Source organism: Elaeis guineensis, chromosome 3 (genome assembly GCF_000442705.2).
Source record: "Elaeis guineensis isolate ETL-2024a chromosome 3, EG11, whole genome shotgun sequence".
NCBI lineage: Eukaryota > Viridiplantae > Streptophyta > Magnoliopsida > Arecales > Arecaceae > Elaeis > Elaeis guineensis.
The window spans coordinates 92,387,156-92,396,539 of record NC_025995.2 but is presented as its reverse complement, the minus strand read 5'-3'; positions in this window follow the sequence as shown (position 1 = coordinate 92,396,539).

Here is a 9,384-nt window from a genome sequence, read left to right as displayed (position 1 = left end):
TAAAGAGTTAGACCGCACTCTTTATGCTGTAAATGCATCTCATCATTATAAAATACAACATCTCGATTCATTAATCAAATTGAATGAATCATTTAAATTTTTTAAACAAATTGAAAATTACACAAAAAAAAAAAAGGAAAACCATGGTGCGGTCATCATTCAATATTGAAACTGAGAATTATTCATATGAAAAAAAGCACGTTCTTTTCGACTCCCAGAGATTTAAAATTTAGACCCTGTCAATTGGAGGTTCGTAAGCAGCAGGAAAACCATGGTGCGGTCATCATTCAATATTGAAACTGAGAATATTCGATCGTTCATATATCACGTTTCCAATCTTTCCATTGCACAAAACCCCATAAATTTCCAGTTTTCTACAAACTTCTACAAGTTTCTACGAACTGGTGGAAGTGGTTTCTACAAACTTCTAGTTGTATAAGAACCACATATGGACTCGCTTCCAAACTTGAGTGCAAGGCTGGAGTTCCCCACGAGTGATCAAGCAAAGCAACAGGTGGAGTCCGGAGAAGAACTTGGATTCGGTCACCGTGCGGTGAGTCAACGGTATGCGGTCAAAAGCCCTTGTTTCAGAAAATTCTTCCACTATAGTTTTAAGCATGGCGTGGGTTGATTTGTTTTGCTATGAGGGGATCATACTTCATGGAATGGGTCAGAGATTTTTACCAAAAAATGGAATGGGTCAGAGATTGATTTAATTGGATAGCTTGCTTCATGATTTTCCTAAAAAATTGCTAGATTCTATGGCAATTTGTTCCATTATTTTGGATAATTCCTTGGGCTCCTAAGCTTCATCCAGAATAAGAGGGCTGACAAGGCTTCTTGTAGATAGGGCCTTGCTAGTGTTTAATAGCAATAACTGAGAATAACATCATTTTCACCATTTTTCGGTCTAGATTCGATTTTTGCTCCCTACATCATACATTAAAATGCGAGGGTAAGAATTCATTTTTTTTATGCTTAAATGTCTTGATATAGGTTCAAATGATCCATTGAGATCAACGTCCATTAGTCGCGTTCGACGAACGCATAACATGAGTTGGCTTGATGCTTAATCCCTTTCTATGCTTGGCAGAGCCCCTTGTTCAAATCACTGCAGATTTATATAAAATCAGACTAATAAAAGTACAATTTTGGAGCCATGGTTATTGTGCCATGTGTGGATGTTATGCATGAGTGCAGCATGGCGAGTTAATACAAGTCTCCCAAAGATAATGAAATGCATATCATGGATCAGCAATATCCTGCATATGCTCAATTTAACTATTAGATGTCTGCAAATGTTTTGACGATTGTGAATATACGACAAAAATAGAAGACGATTTGGTTGGAAAGATTATACATTAAATAATAGAAAATGATATGTGATGTGAAAGTACGAAATGCGCATGAGAATTGTGTAGGGTGTGACGGAACTCATTCTCCTGTCAATCTATACATCTGGGGACAACACTCAGGAACGCAACCTGGCATCCTACTCAAATATACGTGCATTACACCTGGTACTGGTGTATGGTTGCCATGAAATTTTCTTTTAGTAACAATGTGAGTCTAAACGAAAACGGCTTTGAATGTTTTTTTACCTTTAAAAAAATAAAATTATAAAAAATTTGATAAAAAATATATTTGATATTTTTATTTTTTTAATTATTTTTATTAATTTTACAAAATAAAAATAAAAAAAATTGATAATTTTTGTAAATAATAAATTTATATTTTTTATTATTATCATCAACATAATATCTTTCATTATCACTATTACCATCATTATCGCCACCATTATCTCCAACATCACCATCATCATTATTATCATTGCCGTCATCTCCGTTATCATATCATTATTATTTCTACCACAACAATTGCCATCACTATCTCCATCTTCGTCTATTGCCACCAGCATCATGGCATCTGCCACATTAACTCATGATAATTATCATCATTGTTATATCATCAGTACCGTACTACCACTGCTATCTTTGCCAATATACGACTATAATGCTCACTATTTGTACCATCACTATCGTCGTCTTTATCATTATTGTAACTATCTTTAAAAATTATTAATAATATCTAATATACTTATTTTTAAAATTATAATTAAATATATATATATATTATTTTATAAATAAAAAATAAATATCAAATTAAAATACTATATATATATATATATTTTAATTTATAGTTAAGTTCTACCATATTAAGAATTGACCGTAGAAAAAAAAAATGCAGGTATATACTAGTTAATCTTCCAAACTTGTCCAACCTTATCTTTGTATTTATTGATCAAAAAAATAAAGCAAAAATCAGAAGTTCTACTTTGATATGATTATGTTTGCATTTTTTTAACATTACATATCTATTTTCAAAACCATTTCTGACTACAAGCAAACTCTAAATCACAATGACTGCCTTCGGAACCATAATAATCAAGCCCTTCCAGAGTCGGCATATCTCATGTTTATCTCTAAATTTTAAAATTTAGAGACAGAAATAGGCAACTCCAAACTTACCCTAATCTATATTATTCAATTTGGAACCACCATCCTATCACACTCACAAGGCCTGATAGCAGAAACCAAAATAAACAACCGATTTTTTATGCTGTAGTATTTAGGAATCAAATAGCTGCAAGTTAATACAGCATGCATCATTACTACCCGAGATAATATATTTAATGAACCTGGAGTCATCGAGAACGCCAGCTTTGACATTTCGAATAGCTTGCAGATGCTTACCTAAAAACAAACATTAAAATTAGAAAGGAAAGGAAAAAAACAAGAAAGTTTAAATAAAACCACCTGAAGAGCGTGGCAATATTAAATAATTCCAATCACTATCAATTACCCAGCATTCATGGATCCTTTTCCCAGGCTATCAACTTATAGAGCAACGGCCTGCAAGATTCTTCTCCTACGTCCACCTAAAACATGGATCCTTCAAACTTCCGGTGACGTTACCGATCTCCAATACCGCGCTTCGTTGTTCCAAAGAACTTTTGTCATTGAATACACTTCCATCAGACGGACCTCAAGACCCCGGCCCCCCACGGCTGTCAATCGCAGCGTGGTTGACGTCACTCGGCGAGCCTTCCCTTCGTTCTCGTCTGTTTACACCCGGAGGTGACGGCAACTGTCGCTATTAAATAGAAGGCTATGGTCAATGTCCTCGTGGAACTCGTTGAGGGTATCGAGTTCCATGACGTGGAGCAACGTTGCGGCGTTTCTAGCCCTGCCCGGCTGTCTCAGTCTCCACCCTGCCTGGCTGTCTCAGTCTCCAGCTTTGGCAGCCATCGCGCGTTTGTAACGGGCGAGAGTTTCCTGTGGGCACATTTGGTTGGTCCCATACAACTGGAGGCAGTATATTTAACTTTGGTGTGTTTCATAACTGGGATGCATGACGCTTGATCGATGTGCACCAAAGTTGCCACAAGGTCCAATTCTGCCTAACTAGAACTGTTTTGTACTAATCCTCGTAAATTGCACCTACTCTCCGCATGAAAACTTCTTTCGTAGGAGCCTGTGTTGCATTGTATCTTATATGAACCATGCAAATGGTAAAACTTTTCCTTTTCTATGAAATATGCTAAAGAACGATTCACTTTCCTTCGACCACTGAAATGCGCAATGACCCCTTTGAAATTTATGCAAATGGATGGGAGAAGGATATTTGAGCATTTTTAGATACGTGCAATGCTTGATCCTATGGCTGATGGAAAAGAAGATCAATCATTCTTTCATGCGGAGGATATAATCCAATCCGTAAAATGCTTGATAAAATCAGTTATGGTGCACCTCTATCTTATATTATGTTGAGTGATAGCAAGTTAGAGGGCGACTCAATATAATGCTGTCATTTTTTGTTGGACGTGGAATACTTTCTAATTGTGTTGCCGTGGATGTCAAGATATGGTGCTGCCATATGGAGGCAAGCCTGGGATGGCTTGACAACACAGCTCATAACTAGCTTTTATATCTCTAATCAAGTGGGAAGAAAAGCAAAAATAGTTATAAAAGGATGCTTGCAGGTGCTGCACTTTGATGACACAACAAATAACAAACAGAGGTACCGTGCAATTAGCCAAGAATAATATTGTATTGCTATCTAAGTCGCACTAATTTGTTTTTGATGCACGTGCATGCTTGCACGTGTCATAAACTTATGTTAGTAGCAATGATTGTGTAATGAGCCATGTCAAGCTATAAAGCTTGTTTATTTGCATCAAATTCTATGATTGGGAAAAAAAAAGTTGATAATGTTAACATACCATGTGATTTGAGATAAATGTGGAGGTTGCATACAAATTCCAGATAAATATGTGCTTGATTGGTCAAAGTTGATGAACAAAATAAATTCGTAGGATGTTTTTTGATGTAACTGTTAGCCACCATCCAATCACACCTTGGATGGGTGTCTTAAATGACAAGATTAAAAAAATAGCTACTTTGTCAAATACTTTAATGTGAAATACTTTCCAAGTGTCAGGTCCCTTCATATTCCCATGATGGATGGCAGATGACTTGTCACCCAAACAAATCGTTATTATCTATTAGTCTTTTTTTTTTTTTTTTTTTTGTGGAAAAGTGTCAGTCTACTTTCTAGAAAAAACAAGTTGCAGCTAAGACTCACCGCCCAGGCCATCAGCTAAAACAATTCAAAAACATTTATTCATCTTGTTCCTCGGAAATCAGTTAAAAAAATTATCGAATGATTATTCCTTTGTCAAAAAATTATTTAATCGTCACTCTGAGGTGGCTCTTTTTTACATGACCTTCCAAAAGCTGTTTCCTGTTCGTCACGACGCAGCTCCAGAATCAGCTGTCGGTACGCGCCAAAACCGGCGTCGCATGTAAAGGAAATCCTCACCGTCCGGACGATCAGCAGTTCCTTCAGTTGGACCGTCTGATTCGTCCGACCGTCCTCGCTCGCCGAAAAAGGTGACGGTCCGATCTAAGAAAGGAGGGAGCCGCCCGTCACGCGCCACGAACACCTGGCAGGCACGAGCTGGCAGATGCGGACGGCGTGGCGACGAGGTGGGCCCCATTGGCGCGAAACACGTGAATGCAGGCGAGACACCGACCGCTGCACCACGTGTCGGCATCGGGCCTGGTCAAAAGGAAGGGCACCTCCATAGGAATTACCCACGCCCACCGCCACGGGAAAGAATCCGTACAGCTAATCGAAGTGGGCCCCATGGATTATTAGCGAGAGAGAGAGAGAGAGAGCGCCAATAATTGAGAACGTGGAATACATCCAAGGATGGAAGACCGAGGACTGGTCGCATCTCTCCCTGGTCCTCCTCTGCATTTCTGTTATTTGGGTTTCTTAGTTTTTTTTTTTTTTTTTTTTTTGGGTAATGAGTACTTGGGTTTGGTTGTTTGGTAGGACGAATTCTTGGGTTTGTTAGTTGATTGGTTTTGTTCATAGTTTTTATAGATAGAGACCGTCTTTATAGTTCATAAATGAGTCCTTCTTGGCTATTACAGTGAGTGGGGAGAGTCCAAATCCTCTAGATTGGATTGGATCAGAGACTGTTTGGTTGCTTGTATTTGGATCTCAAATACTGTATCCAATTGAGGCAGACAGGTACGAGTATTTGGTTACATGCAATTAGGCTAAATGCAGACAATTGAGTTGCATCTTAAAGTCTTTTAATTTTCTTTATCTAGATATCTAGAGAAATAACCTCAGTATCCCAAGATGTAAGTCCTGGATTCACTTTTAGATGGCTATCAATATATTCCCTCCTCTCCAATAAATATATGGTTACGATAATACAATGTTCATTATATTATCCTAATTCATATTATAATAGTTCTTCTATGATAATTTATTAATAATTTAATAATGTCATATGGTAACATAATATTATTATATAATAGTATGATATAATGATATAATTATAACAGCAAGATATACAAGTACAAGAAATAATATTACAGTGATAGATAATAATTATCACAATATATTATGCTATCAATATTAGTTAATTAAAAACAAGATAAAAAGATAATTAAATGAATTAATATTATATTATAATTTTAAATATATTATTAGTTATATTGATAATAAATTATCTAATAATACATCATATTATAATATTTTATATTTATTATATTATAATTAATATATTATGTTGTAATATATTTATCATATTATACTATAATATTATAATAATTGATATAACATGGTGATATGATATAAAAATATCAGCTAAGGAAATCTTATTATTTTAGTTGGGGGTGATCACACCCACTTCATTTTAAATAATCACATATAAGAACAATTAATAATTGTTTTAGTTTTCATATACAAGCAAGCCAAATAAATATTTGCAAATACAAAATACAATATTTATAGATACAATTGCATCTAGAAATGCAAGCAACTAAATAGATATGCAAGCAACCAAGTAGCTCATGACTAATGGGTCTTGAACTACCATGCAACATACTGTTTGATATGTGTTGCAAGATCTATATAATCATGGGCTATTGCATGATTAATAAATGTTTGTAATTTCAAAAATGAATGGATCCAATTCGATCATAAAATGAAAAGATTCTAGTTTTTAGGAAAAAATAAAATATATACTTCTTTATCATATTAACCAAGAGAACAAAAAAATAATTGATTATCGCACCCTCTAGAATCTCTTGAAGGATCATACGCGACATTGATCATCAAAAATATCGAGCAGACCAATCAATCAAACAAAGTTTTTTGAGCCCAAGATAATGTTAACAACGGCAGCTCATAACCAGTCCATGTGTATTATGCTAACCTATATGAGACACATAAAATCTATTTATCAAGCTTATCAAAATGCTAACATAGTAACTCATGATTCAAACAATCCATATGTACCACATTAATATTGGTGAGACACATCAACCTCTATCCCATGAGACCAAATGAACTTTTCATGCGGCAAATCGGACATCCTCTAGCATTGTTGAATATTCATGATGTTCTTGTTTGCTTTAAGTATACTCCTATGTAAAAAAGACTTAATAATTTTATTTTTGCCGAACAACATTTAAAGCTTTGGAACATGATAGGTTTAGAGTTCAATACTCAGCACCATGCAAATAATAATTTCATAGGTTCCTTAGGACCGAGTTAGTAATCCATGATATCCGTTTTCTATGTTAAATTTGAGATGACCTAAAGCCACTCATTATTCATTGGCCATCGAGATAAATTATAAAAGGCACTTTTGTCTTTAGAACGAAAATGAATTTTGCATGTATATTCTATATACAAGTATATAGTAATTATTATATGATAAATAATCCAAGCAATACCAAACTAATATGCTTTGATGAATTAAAGGATAGCACAATTTTCTCCCTGCTTTTTTTAAGAGCAACCATCCAAGTCACACCTGATTGATGCCAACACTCATTTTTTTGAGGTAGACCATATGGGCACATGTTATTTCCATATTTTTTTAAGAGCTTCCAATGAAACACAAAACTATCTTATTCTATTTGTATTATGAGCTATAATGCCAATTGCAAATAAAAGGGAATAGATGTAATAACTCCCAACTTTTTAATATGCAAACCGAACATGGGCCTTATTGAAGTCATGATGATGAAAAAAACCCTATATATTTTCAGCTAATGAAATTATATGCTATTCATAGTACTCAAACAATGTTTTTTTTTTTTAAATACAAATTTTAATTACTATTGTTGCCGGCTTGTTCATGCTATGGTCTAGATCAAATAAGTCAAAATCTAAGTGAGTTGAATTATCAAGATGATGCTTTAAGTTTTGAACATAAATTTTACTCTCCAGATATTTGTGCCCCTCGTAATCACTTAGGTTATACATAATGCTTTATGCACATGTTCTCAAAAAAAGTAGTCCATTTTCACAATTCCATCTAGAGTTTGAAATAAGGACCATATCTTAGAAGTGTTAATATAAATGGTGCTGCTAACTTTATATAAAATCAGAAAAAGAAATATATTAGTTTTGCAAATATATCCAGATCAAATTATGATATTTTTTCAGATAAAATGGATAAGTTAAACCATTCCAGTGCAAAGATATCCATGAGAATCACCAAAGAAAATATTAATTAGAGGGCCAAAAAAATTTGTTGTAGAATCATATAATATAGATCCGATTTGCCAGGCTATATAAGATACCATTTAGTCGCTTGCACTACGATCTTCTCTATAAATATAATTTTTTTTTTGAAAGTAATTTAAAATACTGGCATTTTGATGATGCCATATATAAAGAAACACTACAACAAAATAGGTTATTAGCGACAAAAATTTTTCGTTGCTAATAATCAATTTTCGTCGCTAATATGTATTAGCGACAAAATTTTGGTCATTAATTTTTTATCGCAAATAATTTTGTCATTGATAATATTTTATGATGAAAAAAATTTCGTCACTAATAAAAAATATTTGCGACGAATACTTTTCATTTCTAAAAAAAAAAAAGAGAATGAAAGAATTTAATCTAAAAAAAGATATTTGCGATGAAAAAATTATCAGTATAAATAAAAAATTAATAGCGACGAAATTATTTTCATTGCTATTATTTTCAAAAGTTTTAGTGATGAAAAATTTGTGTCGTAAATAATATTTTTTATAATAAAAATAATTCATTACTATTAATTTAATAAAAAATAAATAAAATTAAATAATATTAGCGATGAAAACTTTCATCATAAAAAAGATAATTTTCAATAAAAATTTATGTCGCTAATAATTATTTACGATAAAAAATTATTTATCATTGTTAATTATATATTTATTGATAAATTAAATTATGTTAGTAAAATATTTTTGGCAATGAATATTTCATCGAAAATAATTTCGTTGCTAATAATTTAGTCATATTTTTTTAAAAAAATTATGAATATATATTTTAAATTTATATATATAATATTTTTTATAAATTAAAAAATAAAATAAAAAAATTATACAATAAATTGATAAATAAATTTTGTTATTTTATTATATTAAATTAAAATTATAAGATATTTGAAATAAAAAAAATACATCAATAAGATGTCAAATATCGGCATCTGGAGAACGAACTGGGGATGGAGAGCGCTCGACGGAGCTCGAACCGGTGATAGAGCTCGGATCGGTCTGCTGCTGCCTCATCGACTATATCGTCTGCTCCATCTGCATCATTCGCTCCATCATCTGAATTTGAAAGCGCTGATAGTCATCGATGCATACAGCTAACTCCTTAGTTCGCTGTCGATCTTTGCAGTCTGCTGTCGATCCTCGACAGCCTGCCTCTGCACCTCCGTTTGTTGAGTCTGGTATGCAGAATGGATCTCAGCCCTAGATGATCGTGAGGATGAGAGAGCAGTGATCCCATGTCCTA